Source organism: Lipophrys pholis (assembly GCF_963383615.2).
Source record: "Lipophrys pholis genome assembly, chromosome: 13".
In the NCBI taxonomy this organism is placed as follows: domain Eukaryota; kingdom Metazoa; phylum Chordata; class Actinopteri; order Blenniiformes; family Blenniidae; genus Lipophrys; species Lipophrys pholis.
In genome coordinates this window covers 15,119,990-15,134,695 of record NC_137632.1, presented here as the reverse complement: position 1 = coordinate 15,134,695, position 14,706 = coordinate 15,119,990, and the positions used below count along the sequence as shown (strand labels likewise).

Genomic DNA, 14,706 nt, shown 5'->3' with positions numbered 1-14,706 from the left:
CTTCAAAGTCTATAGTTATAAGCAAAATGGGAAAATAATTTAACTCTATAGAGTGTGAAAGTAGTTCACACCATTATAGTGAATAGATTTTTGAGCAGCAAGTAGAGTGAGTAAAGAAGAGGAACCAATGGAGTGTTCATGATGAGCATATACTATACTTTATCTTTATTTTTTTATTTTATTCCTAAGCAACATATATCACCAAAAAGTCAAAACATTCAAAGTCAGTTTCGCTGCATTACGCATCCATTTTTTATTTTTTATTTTTACTTCTATGCTAAAATCAGTTAAAATGTTTACATAAGAATACCACGAAACCCTTTTAGCGGAAGTGCAAGCACACTGTATATTTGTGCCCTTTCCTCTCCTGTTTAACATTTCTTGCATTTGTTAATGAAGACACAAACAAAAACAAATCCTTTCTGCAAAGAGCTGCACGAATTCTTGGGTAAAGTGGCGGGTTGCTTAGTTACAGTGCTTTCTAACAAGCCAGCTAAATGCTACGCTTAGCGTTGTTGACAGCCCCACAGTCATAAGAACACGTATAAGGGAGATTGTGTCGCGCAATCACTCTGAAACCAGACAGTTTGTAAATAGGTGCCAACCTTTAATAAGAAGGAAATCACACCCCCCCCCCCCCCCCCCCAAAAACAAATGTAAAAAGCCACAGGGTAGCACTGCACCACTGGTCTAGGCTTTCTTGAATGCAACACTAATCACCTTCAGTTTGGATTATGTAACTGTTCGAGCTGATTTCAGAGATTTTTCCTCCAATTCTGTGGTGACCTGACACCAACTCCTCCTCCTCCTCCTACACCCTCAGAGACATGGCATGATTAGAAAATAAACTACCAATAAGGTCAGAAAAGTGGAAAAACAGCATATTATGCAACAATGTCACGTTCTGTCTGTTGCTATAACAACCAGCAGCGGTACAGGGTCCCTGCTCGTCTCCATGGGAATGTGCATGTTAAGAGCCAATCCGTGGCGATGTCTTTTGAGGCCCCCTGGCTGCAAATGGTCCTGACCTCTGACCCTATTCAGCTAGTGCCTCTTTATAATTCACCAGTACCGGGGTATCCTCTCAACCAAATGCTATATCCACAACAAGAGTGTCTACTTAACAAACATACAAACAAGCAGTTTCAAAATTTTCAAAAACATTTGGTCAATTTTTTTCTCTGAATTATATATCTCCTGGACCTGGAAGACCATAGTCCTGCATTTTTACACTTCAACCAACCTGATGGTAACAAGCGGCTTTTTTTTTTAAGGCTTTCTACTCCAACAAATTGCAAAAGTGCAGGACGTCCCTCCGGGAGCAGGGTCTGCCATCACTCGTCTAAACTAGCATAAGATCACAGTGAAAAGCTGTGCAGACATTGATGGATTAAATGTTCAATCCTCATGACTGATCCGCATTTCTACGCAGACACAATAACATATCTCTCCAGCTGCTCCCAAAAGAGGTGAGGTTGTTCATATTAGCAAAAGTTTAGTATGTTCAGAAAGGCCCGGTTGGTAACATGGCGCCCTAAAGGAAATTCGATGACAAACCAGGAACATTTTTCAAGCAATTCAGGAAAACAGTTCAAATGGCTTTACTTTAAAACAAACCATGAAAATATTCCCAGAACTCTAAAACTATTAAAATACAAGAGCACAATCAAACAGGCTTAAACTCGAGTTAAAAAGTTGTGCTGTTTATCAGCTGAAATTCAGAATAAGGATTGATCACTTTGTGCACATAGAAATAACCAATTTAAAGGTCGTATTTTCTGCATTTGTGGTCTACATACACAGCAATATCAAGAAAAGTCCAATGCCACAAGGTTACCAACATAATTTCAACAAATTATTTGGACCATTACTTTGAAGCATTTCTTCGAAATCTCAACTTAAAAAAATAAATAAAAATTGCAAAATAATACCAAAAGAATTTTTCACTGCCAGGGCAATAATATTTTTATGTACTTTGTTTTGACAAAACACATTGCCTCAGAGTACATAACTGAGATTTATCAAAATCTCAGAGTTTTATTATTCATTTTGCAACTGCTATTTCAAAAAGAAGGGTTGATTTATATTCGAGGTGTAATGATATTTCCAGCTTGGGTCTGAGTTTGCGTGGTACTGGTAGCTATTTGATATTAGGCCGAACCCATCAGTCTCACATTTATAGGTTCAAATCACATTGTACCCAAATCTCGCTATATGGATCAGCAGAGTCGGAGCTATATGCAGTTTTTCTTTTTTTAAGAATCTTGTCCCAAAAATGTGGTTCTTTAATTCTTAAAACAGCATCTGTTTGTTTTGACAGGGAGAAAATGAACCTGTCATTGCCTAAGTCATTTGAGATGTTGCCTTTGAGGGATTTAAATATCAAATCTACAGGAACACTTTCTGAAAATCCGACTCCTTCTTCCTCGATGGGCTGTGCGCTCATTTTCACACGAGCGACTGATGCTGTTTACCCTCCGCAAGCAGCCAAAATTATCATCATGGGAATTTCAAAATCTGCTCTTGCTGAGAAGCATACAGGGAAAGATGCTGCTGCCGTGAATTTAGATTAAGGCAGGAGAAATGGCTTCGTATTACTGTACATTTTTCTTTTAGACAATTTGACTGTTTTCACTGCGGTGCATATGGATGATCCCTACTTGGTCAAACCCCCTTTTTTGCTTTACAAGGAGCTTTAGTATGTAAACCAACTTCTGAGGGATTTCGCAGGCGCGCTGTTGCTTCCTGCTGTCAGACTGCGAGCACTGGATCACATACGTCGGTATCCCTGACACAAATCACAGTTCGCATGATTTGCTCTGCCACATCCCTGCTTGCATGCTTCCGCCAGCTTGATCATAACAGGCCAATAATGTTCGGTCACATATTACAACTCCTGGCAGCGTAATAACCTTTCCGCGTGTTGATGCGCTCCGTGCTGCAGTTCTGCGTCTGTTCCTCTTGCCTTCAAATGCAAAGAAAGTCGGAGGTCACAGATCATATCTGAACACAGCTGGCGAGGTAATGGGGGTTTTATGATTTGTTCTGCTGTACACAAGATTGTATCGCTGACCCCAAAACTGTGCTCGCCATTTGCAGGGAAGTGTGTCTTCACCTGTGTGAGTGTGTTGATTTTTCAGCCAGCAAGATCTTTGGAGTCGGAGCAGACTGTACATACTGGAGAGAACAGGGCACCCAACAATTATACAAATAGTTCCCATTTTAACAATCATCCAATTTTTGTTCAGCACCTTACCTCGTTTTTCAGTATTTTCTTCATATGTGTCCTGGCTTGTGTTTGTGACTGTGTCCTCTCCTTGTGTTGCTGATTGCTGTTTTGCCTGCCCTGATGGTGCTCACCTGCGTCTTGTTTACACTTTTGCTATTTTATAGAAGTATTCTGTGTCAGTTTTGCTGGCTTGTTTGATGTTTTTTGGAAAAATTCTGTTGTTTCGGTCATGTTGGCGGATGATCTTCCCCTCACTGAGCTAAAATCAGTGCCCCCTCATTGCATTGCACACGTCACTCCATCTTCTAGAGCGCTCCATCAACCTAAAGACTTATTTATGCTCTGAATATGTACGGAAAGAGATGTGTTTGAAACTTTTGAAATGAGCACTTGGCAGTCCATCCACCACAGGGCCCTGCTCTAAAATAAGATGCTGACCAAATCAAAAGAGGTGTAGAGTTCCTTATCTAGAAATAGAAATAAAAATGTCAACAATGGCTAACATATTGGTGACAGAAGGTTTAATAAATATGTTGAGAAAGAGGTATAATTTGATGCAGGAGTTAAATTCTTCAGGTATGTCACACGGTTGATCTTCGAACACTTGGCCCATCGTTAGGGAGTTCTCCCACCTTGTTCTCAACATGTTATCTTAGCAGAAGTTTTGTTTTTTGTGTGGTGTCCAACAACTTGGTGGATTGGTCACAAATTTGACTGATTTGAACTGAGGAGTAGCCGGCCGAGGTGGTGAGGAAGATCAAAAATAGATATAACACATATTGTGAGGCATATAAAGACATGCAAATGGCTGATTATCCATAGTGTGGTCCATTTTTACACCAAGTTTCAAACAAGGAATCATTTTAACGTTTCTGTTACACTTGAAATAAAAATGCTTCTGAATATAAGTTTCATTAAGATAATTTTACCCTCCACTTATTTCTTTCGGTGATGATGTTTTTCTTATTAGCTGAAAGGAAATCATGCTGAGGAAAGCCATGCTCCTGATCTCCAGATTGTTGCTGCTGTGCCCCCCCCCCCCCCCCCCCCCCCCCGAAGCTCTTGGTGCCCCCCCAGGCTCGTCTCTACACCCTAAAAACCACTGAACTACGTAATAGATTGTACTACTTTAAGTTCTACTGCAGCTCTGCAGTTTGTTTTTTTCCACCCCCTTTTTTCTGGGGTTCGTCCGCTTGACTTTATTTTGTTTTTGAGGATTTTCTAACTGCGTATTTGCCTTGAAACCAGCTGCCTGACTCACTGCTCTGTATCTCAAACATGGGTCAACTCATGTTGCTTACTCTGACTGTGAATAACCGAAAATGCTTTCACTTTGTATTTGTACACCAGAAAAAAGGGATAACTTGAAAAAACAAATTGAACAAGCACGGCAAACAAACTTCTGATTATCCGTAGCACTGGGAGTGAAGTCTGCACCGGCCTTCTCCGTGCTATCGGCTGACATGTTTGCACGAGTGTGAAGCTTTCCCCCCCCCAAACCTGCTGTGAGATAAATTATATTTTCTAATCTGTTATTGATATAGGCTAACTGACAGCTAGAAAAAGATAAAGGGTTTGAAAGTGTCTAATCTGTGTGTGGCGTTTCTAGGTGTGTGTGTGTGTGTGTGTGTTATGTGTGTCAGCATGAATATTTCAGAGGCCCCACACTGAGTGGTGGCGACAGAGCATCGCCAGATCGAGGACACACAGCTCGTCGGCGGGGATTGGTGGGGTCAGACTGACAGAAAGAAGGGGGTTTGGATGAGGAGGAAAGAAAAAGGCACCTAAAGAAAGCAAAATGCAGAAACATGAGGGCTGAAAACACACACCCAGCTTCACATAAAAAAGAAAGTGTTAGGAGATGTGAACCTCATGTTGTCAAAGGTGTGTTTGCCAGAAACAACAAACGTAATATAAATTTGTCCTCAGATAGCAGCTCCAACTGGAACAAACAAACAAAACACAAAAAAAAAATCCTTCTGGCAACAAGATATCAGCGTCCTGCCTTTATATTGTTGGCACGGTGTCGCCCTGAACAAAACAAACCTGGAGATCAAGCTGTAGTTCGTATATGTCCAGGAAACACATCCAAATATAAAACAAGGTAAAAACCCAGAATCTACTACTTCATTCACACATAAACAAAAGATATTTTCTGTTAATGTCTGATTGAATTTCCACTGAACTATCCTAAGAATTATGTTAAATGTCTATAAAGTGTTTAACAGCCAAACCAACTATGATTGCATGATAACAGTAAATAGTTGATATATAACTGTTCACTTAACCCAAGATTTGGTTCACAATTTCCCAAAAATTAAGCGTGTTCATTTAGTATGTTTGAATTCCCTGCATGTCTCACATTCTGAATTTGTACAGTAAATAAATAAAGAAACAACCTTCAAAACCGAGTGTAATGCAATGACAAAATAATTAACTGCAGCAGCCACTTTAAACTGAGCTTTTCTAATTTGATTCTTAAACTTAAGGGATGGAAATAGTTTCACATCCATTCATCAAGATGATGAATAGTTGCCTCTGTCTCAACTTCAAAAACATTAATCTGGATGACAAACACACCTCGTCGTGAACCGTGACACTGTATTTTCGACACAGGAAGCCGAGAAGAAAATCCCAAAAGCTTCATTTCCAGAGAAAAGTTTCTATTTCTCAATAGTGATCGTTTTATGAAGACACAATAATCCCTTCATCACTGGAGATGCAGAAGAGATCGCCACAACAAAGCCCAATGATGACCAATTACTGGACTGTGTGAAGGTTTGCATTGATCAACTGTCTTCTCTCTGTCTCAGTCAGCTGATTATCGATTACGGCCGTGACCAGCGCTGTCATACTTTTTGTACGTCTGATGATCACTGTGTTGTAATAAAGCAACACAGTGAGAGGCTCGGTGAGTCGTAGTTCAGTAGGCTAACGCAGGATGAAGATTAAGTCCAGTTAGTCAAAGGTGAAACGTTTGTTAAAACTTCCTGATGCCACTGAAGGTATTAGTGAAAACTCAAGCCTGATCCACTGGTGAGGTTAACAAGATACTACAGGAGGGACCACAGGCAAGTGAACATAGTGAGAGCAACATTAGGGAGAGTTCAAGCGCCTACAAATGTGTGCATAGTCCAGACAATTATGGTTTAGTGGAGATGAACCATCAGGTAGTTGTTGTGTTGATGTGCCTACATGTTATATTTATTCATTCGGCCAGTGTTTCTGTGTTTCTACTTTAATCTCACAACCTCCTGATACATTAAAAAGAAATTAAAAATTCTATATTGACACATAGCGATGCTAATGGATGTAAACACGATCTATTTGTAGAGATAATGACAGTTTATAGGGACAAACCACGACTTTGTGGCGCTCACATGCAGCCAATAGACTGGAATCACGACCCTGCTGTTGCCGAAACATTTCCATTGTCTGACTGGTATAAAGTGTCTTTGCACAGACGGATGTCAGATTTCTGTGCAGTCTGCTCTTCATATTTCTGTCCGACCATTCACCAGCTCATTCCTCAGTGCCCATAGTGCAGACTCAGACCCCAGGAGAGCGCTGGATCCTGATTCACAACAGAGAGACGGTAATGACCGTGACATGCTGGTTACCGTCTGCCGGCGCGCTCACCGCTCTGTTCTCCAACAGGAACAAGAGGAAGCGTTTACTGTATGTCCATGTGACAGTATTGCTGATGTCATGATTACTAACAGGATGACTTTGTTTGCATCGTGTCCATCTGTCACAGGAAAGACGACTACTGAGCCTGTGTGCGCGCGTGCGTGCCTGTCACTGCTGTAGAAACAGACCTATAATAAGAAATCAGAAGAAGGACAGAGAGTTGGAATCTGGCTCCGATTCAAGACAAATCTGACATGAAGAAAATGTAGCATAATGCTCCAGTCTAACACCTGCTCTCATTGAGCCGTTCGGTTGTTAGGAAAACATACCGCAATTTCCGCCATTCCACTCACCACGGAGATGTAACATCAAATTACCACTGTTCGCCCATTATAGACGAGAGGACACGGTGATTTGAATAATGAGTTGAGCAATAATGTGACAGCTTTGTAAGTGCAGTTGTAAAAAGGAAACAACAGAACTGGTGTGACCTCCTCATATAGGGAGGGCTGTTACACTGTCATAACAGGTACAATAGTGATGTACTAAACAACTCTATTTACTGGAATGGTTATCAGGAGGCAGCTCTAAAAGCCTTCTCATCGAGAAGTAGAAAATAAAACACAATTTAAAGAGACATTTTGGAGAAGTTGTTCATACTTGAAGATTCTCAGCTTTGACAGATTCTTTTATAGATGTTTTGGATTGCTTGTGGGCCATCAAGGGCATTTGTAAAACAAGCAGTATTTAGGGGCACTTTATCAACATAGTGAATTGCTAATCAACCGATGAATTTGATGTTCAACTGTTTAAGGCAGGCCTTTTTTTCTAGCGTCATGAAGAAGACTACGAAACCTGCAGAAAAGCTTGTTTTCTTGAAAATGGCCAAACTGCTCTATTTTTATCTGCAATGCTTAGCTCAAATTTCATGCATAAAAGTACAGCTTGCCCAGAAAAATAAGCACTGAAGCTTGGCACTGTTAGTGAATAGTTAAAAAGGTCATTTAAATGAATATTAGACCTTCACACTACTTGTTGTTTTTTTTTCAAGGGAGGTCTCCACTCATTCATCAAAGCATCTTTCTGTGATTTTGCAACTTCAAAACTATTGGTCAAGATTTTATGCTCTGTTTCTAAATCAGCTAAAGTGTTCTTTTCGTCAGAAACACAATATTCCATATCAGTGTTGTCAAGTGAACATGTTATTCAAGCTCATTTAATTCCCAACTCCATCAAATTAAAACATTAGTTATGATTTCAATGTTCTTCACAAATTATTGAAATAAACGTTTAAAAATTTGAAGTAATTCTAAAAATCCACACCTGTACATAAGTATGTATGAATGTATGTGCACACACATGTACAAAACACATACAAACGCTCATGCATGAGTGTCTGCATCCAGAGCAATAACACGGAGTAAAAAGAAAGTATTTAAATAAATATGATAAATGCATGTGTTCCTAAAATAGGCATGTCATTAAATGTTAATATATGCATAAACTGACATATCGCGATTAAGTCGCCTTTTTTGTATCTCGAGCTTCAGATATACACTCTGAAACGGCTCATTTGCTTTCCCATTTCATCAAGGCTTCAATGCAGATCTCTCCACTCAGTCCACCGAGGTGTTGGAGTGAGCTATAAAGTCCGCACACCTGCCCACACAAACACCAACTGTGTTTTTATTCTCAAAGTAAAAGCAGTCAGTCACTCACCCATCACCTTTTGATAAGCCCACACATTCACCATGAGAGAATCTGTTAATGCGCCACACACCAACTGACAAAACAAAGCAGAAGCAAACAGAAACGGTTTTCTCCCAGGTGTGTGGTCAGATGTTGCATGTGTGTGCCACAGGTTGAGTGTGTGTGCATATGTTTGGTGGCCTCAGCATTGATCCCTCTGTAAGTCTTGGCCAATGCTTGTGGCCTGAAGGTGAGGTGACACGGGAGTAAAGAGGCTTTCATCAGATTACATCTCATTCTCTGTCTTTCTCTGCCTCTCCTTCCAACCTCGTTTATCTCACTGTTGCTACCAACTGCTTTGCTCCTCTCTCTGCCTCTCTCTCTCTCTCTCTCTCTCTCTCTCTGTCTCTGTCTTCCTGAACATGAGACCTACTTTAGGCCAAAGCATTAAATTTGTCTTCAATCCCACATGGAATCATTTATCTCTTTCCAGGAGCTCCAACATCGACTCATGGAAGCGTTTCAAAACTATGAGAGACTTCAAGGTGGACACTTGAATATGCATTTTACATTTTAAATGTCTTTTTATTGACATTTTTGCAAACAATTTTCTATGAGACACACGTGTGTAGTCTGTTTGACACCATCATTATGTCTTTATTATTTTTGCAAAGTAACTCTATTTGCTATAAACAGTTTTGTGCCTGGACTTTTTATTTGCTGGTATGTAGGCTGAATGAAATAAGTAAAGTTTTGTGGCTTGAACAAAACAATCATCTGAAAAAAAAAACCAGCTTGACAGAAAAATCCTAAAGACGAACAAAGGCATTTTTCACTGCAAATATAAAAACATTGATTGAAAAAGTTAATTTTGTATCTGTTAAAGTTGTGGTACAAAGTCTTAAGGCCAGCACAGACACAGACACACACACACACACACACACACACACACGACATAAGCACGCGCACATGCAGCAATGTGTCTGCTTAGATAGTATGGGAAAACCCTTCCAGCGACAAAACAACATGACAGCCAAACACAAACACACACATAATATGCTGCAGTGCCCCGGGGCTTGTACACACTGTGAGTCAGATGTGGCGCAAACTGGAGGATCCTAAAGTGAAGCTGTCAGCATCACATTGTGACAGCACTGACCAACGCATATTTGCAGGAAACGCTCAAATCGAACTGCGTCTGTGAGCCGCACAAAGTACATATCTGAGCACCACTTTCAAGCTGCATGTGTTTGTGGGCTTGTAAAAATGGCAGCAGGAAGGACGGCATGGGTGTGTATTAATGGGATTAAGATCGACTTTACCCTTTCACTCTCCTCATCACTTATGCTTGCTACCCTTTTTTATTTGACCCTCCTCTTCCTGCTTTGTTTTCCACCCCGATCCTCCTTCCTCCAATACATTTCCTTCAGCTTTGGTTAATTCTTGTTTTTTATGAGTCACACTTCTTAACTTATTTCCTTCCACCTGCCCTCTCTTTACTTTCATATTTATATTCGTTACACGAATAACTTCATTTTTGCCCCTTAAATCATTGCTCCTTCTCTCTTTTTCCACTATGTTTAAGGCACCATCCTTCCCCTCAGTACATGATAAGAACTAAAAAAATAAAATAAAATAAAATAAAAAAATAAAAAACGTGGAGCACTGTTGCAGACTATCTCTATCTGACAGTGGATCCCCTGTAGACTTTTGAGCTGAGTTGTGAGTCTGAGTCTATTTGGCTTATGTTCACTGCACTTACATAACCCATTGTCAGAGCAGTGCACATGGAGAGTGAAGAAACACTGGCAGTCCTTGAACTACATCTTCTGTATGTATCATCGCCTCTCTGGTACTCATCCTCACCTCAACACTACATTCTGTTAAAACCTCACGAGCTCACACAAACCTACTGCAGACGAAACAACTATAGGCTGTGAAGACTTTTTCTCTTCTAATAATGGTTGTGAGGTTGAAACATTTCTTTGCTATTTTGACTGGATTGTTTTCTTTTTAGCAATGAAATGCAATGACGTCGAAGAGGTTCCGACTAAAAACAAACAAACAGACTCTTTAAAGGCTTTCCCACACATATGACACAATTCAACAGAATTGTTCGCCTCTGGCCAGTTTTCCCAAGTGAGCCTGTCAGTTTGTCCCTAAAGTAGGAGGACTGGTTGGCTCTTGGTTTTAGTTACATAACTAGCAGCACAGCTCCATATGGAGATGTCTGAATCCTATTACTAATGACATGTTTCTATCTGCTCAGCGTTGTGCTGTCTTTCCACCATCACCTCATCATCTTATCCAACGTAGACATCTGCCCAATTATTGTGTGTCACTTGAAAAGTGATCAATAGCTGTCATTGCTCAAACGTCAGTGAGGAGCAGACTGCATTTGAATAACAGTTGTCAGCTTGAGTTGCTATTAAAGAAATTGGTTTCAGACTGGAATATTGCCAGCTTGACCATTTGAGCTTCATTTGCGATTAAAGTAAATGTTGAAGACTTCCATTCAGTTTAAAAACTGTTATTCGGATGCCCTGTTGGGAGGATCCTCAAGCGTTCTGGAGAAGCGCCACTGTTACCAAGCTTGGTGCCCACAGACGTGAGTGAAAATAGAGCACTTTAAAAAGCAGATACTGAGACAACTACCACTTTCAGTGTTGATTCCTTCAGCAATTTATTTAAATACCTCAAGTTCATCTGTGGCAGGACAGAGTTCGGCACAGGAAATGAATCACAAACTGAAGGAGACTCTTATTAAAAGATGTAATAGCTTGCAGGGTAAGTAACCCAGTGGGATGACACCAGTGCACTTTCCGATGCATCACTCCAAACAAAAGCTCGCACTCTGTAAACAGCAGCGGAGCAATTTCTCGGCAGTCTTTTACGCTGCACCCTATTTATGCTCCTTTTCAAAGCATCCTCTCCTCTGTGGCTTGTCGAGTCGGTAAATCCATCATCACATCAGAAAAGATCCACAGCGCAGGGACGTGATTTAACTTTTTTCTAAAAAAGAAATGTAGCATGGTCATTTGTCACGCTTGGAGTGGATCAGAATCTTCCTCATTTCAAAGGAGATCTGGAGCTCTGAACAGCCAAGGAACAGTACAATCAAAGTCTATTTCATGCTTACTTGCCTCTCATAGACTTCTTACCATTCCTGTTCTAATCCAAATGGGGTATGTAAATATGTTTCTGTCTTGGCTGGCTGTTTTTGCACTGCATGAACAGCTGAGCACACTTGCCCCCACATACCAAACACTGTGAGCACCAAACAACAAGGAGGCAAATGCAAACATCCTTTTAGGTCAGATTGATTTCTATTTTGAATATGAACAATGGTCTGTTAAAGTAGACCAAAAGAAGACACATTTTCCAGAGCTGTCATTTTTAAAGTCGGGACAGTGTGTGGTCTGGACAACGTTTGCACGTTGGACAAAGGAAATATAAGAAAAATGCCTCCACACTTAAGGGTTTCTGTGTATAATCACTTCTCCTTTGCTCTGGGAAACCACTAATTAAATAGATGTTTCATGTGCTATTACTGTACCCTGGAGCTGAGCGGTGTTACAAAGAAATCCAACGGGAGAAGAATACTGTGACTCTGTGTTTTGGTATTTTAGATAATCTGCTATTACACAATCATTTCTTCTTCTTTTTTTTTTAGGTAGATACATAAAATAAAGACTCACATGAGTTATACCATGAGCGGAAATCAATTTGGCTCCTGGTGTTTACAAGGTGTCCAACCCAATTATGCACATTGGTATCAAATTCGGAGTTTAGTCTTTTACATTATTAATTTCCACACATCATGAAGGATTCATTTGGCTGTCAGTGATATGCAACCTTGCAAGGGTCTCACAGTGTGCGAGCCTTGTGTCGGAGGTTTGAAAACAATAGAGGGGAAACAATAGCGGAGCTGAGGTAGTCCTCCATGTGTCTAATGTTCAAAGGCAATTACAGTGAATGGCAGAAGGCTGTGCGCAACACAAACGGCTTTTGGGGCATTTCAACATAAGGAAACGTTAATGGTTCTTCCGTTGAGCTGCTCAATGGTGAGAATAAAACAAAACCAGACACTTTTTGTTTGTGGAGGGCCATACAAATTGTAGTAAAAAAAATAATAATCTAAATAGAATTCAAAAGACATTGAGCTATGGCAGCATTGAGGGAAAAAAACGCGTAATTTAAGGTGAACAAAGAAAACTAACTCACCTCAGAAATGCAACATATTGGTGCGATCTCCCTTTTGTCATTCCCGTGCGCAAAAAGAAACGGAGGTTAATCGTCTTTTGTCGGATTTGGTCAGCTTGAAAAACCCAACATCTCCCTTCTGTAAACCGGGTTCAGACCGCAGCCAGGGGGCAACTCCAGGGGAATAAAAAAAAAAAGAAAAGACCAACCCCAGAAGCGGAGATGAAACAATGCTGAACTCCTCTTTCCTCTCATCCACTCCTGGCTTTAATTTCTCACTTGTCCCTCGTTGTCCGCCGCACAGACGCGCAGCTGTTCGCCAGCACCTCATGCAATATTAATCGCCGATAATGGACGGAGGCGACGGGAAACAGAAATGCAGCCTTGCGGTTTTTTATTCCATGTTTACATCATGCACCCAATTATCTCCCTCCTGAAGGACCAGTGTGTGCGCGTCCTTTGTGCTCCTGTCTTTCTCACTCTCGGCGGGTCAAACCATTCCCGGAGCCGGAGGGGGGGTGGGCGAAGCGATCCGCGCGACGAATGGGTTTGGTGACTCGTGGCCAAATGTTGTTATTGTCGGGGATGAAGAGACGAGGAGATGGGAGGAGGAGAGGAAGAAAGTGAGGGATGGAAGAGCACAGCTAAGACATTCAGTGCAAGTTGATTGACTGAGCCCCATTCAAGCGTAAGGTCATTCCACGTGTTTCACGGGCAGCCGACATGGGAATTTAAACATTGAATTAAGATTAAAATTATGTTTGAGACAATCAAAAACAGAAATTAGAAGAAAGGCCCTAGACTAGTTACATATTAGCCACACAGTAAGCCACGATAAAGTGAATATATGAAATATCTATTTCACTGGTTATACAGCGATGTGGTGATTAGAAGGTACAAATTTGATTCCATATTGGTCGTTCTATGTGGAGTTAGCATCTTCTCTCTATATGCTCACACAGTCCAAATACAGGCAATGTCGAACTGAATAAAATCTGGATGGATGGATGGATGGATGGTTGTGGGTGTTATTGTGCTTTGTTATGGTTGATCTCCTGTGTTAACAAGGTCCTCTCCCCTCATCCCTCTTGTCTGTGGTCCTTGTCTTTTTCGACTGGTCTCTTGTCTCCTCCTTTATTTTGAGTTTGACTTCAATTGTTTTGTGAAAAATACTGTTCATTTAACGGTTCCCTGTTGTTATGACCTCCCATCCTCTTTTACAATCGTGTAGTCAAATGATTATTTACAAACTTTAAATGGCACCAGCCTCTGTTATTTAAATAAGATGAAAAACGATCAAATAAACAACAATATGAATAAACTGCAATTCCTCGTCCACGGAGGCTGTAGTGCTGAGAGCAGATCAGTGTACGATCAACCGCGCGCTCTAAACAGTTTTTTTTTTCTTCTCACGTGCCAGCAGGATTTCTCATAAGCGTGCTCTCATGCCAGATTATGCAACAGAGATATAATTATACACCCAGCACTATGACAGGGGGCTAAACACCACCAGCCTGCTCTGTGGAGGAGTTTTAGTTTTTCTTGCCCACCGGCTTCAGTGTGAAAGTTCAGAACCTCGGAGAGCTCCCAGCGGGCTCCAGCCAACTGTGGAAATACACCCGACATCTCTGATGCAGCTTTATTTCTAACAGGCCCGAACACACGAGTTATTTGGGAAACTTCCAAACACACTAAAGGCAATAATGTGTCCAAATATGTTCAATTATGATTAATATTACATCAAGATGATTTCCTTTGCAGTTGACCACAGAGCAGCCTGAGCTCTGTGTTGGCGACAGGCTCCCTTTCTATAAAAAGTCTATTGCCTTGCTATTTTCATCATAGATTTTAAAACGAGAATGAGCTTATTTAAAAGCCCAGAAGAAGCTCCATGAAAGCAGATGTAAGGAGTGGGCTAACAGCGCCCCCTGCCGGAGAGTAGTGAGGCTCCTCTT

At 40.9% G+C, this 14,706-nt stretch overlaps 1 protein-coding gene across 1 annotated transcript in view; it reads right to left on the bottom strand.

Annotated features, from left to right (window-relative positions):
* tmem198aa (transmembrane protein 198aa) overlaps positions 1-13,316 on the bottom strand; it is a 30,873-nt gene extending 17,557 nt beyond the window's left edge. Inside the window, exon 1 of the mRNA XM_080479114.1 lies at positions 12,773-13,316. The gene's annotated coding sequence lies outside the window, so the exon portion shown is untranslated. The remainder of the gene's footprint in view (positions 1-12,772) is intronic.
* Positions 13,317-14,706: the final 1,390 nt, after the last annotated feature.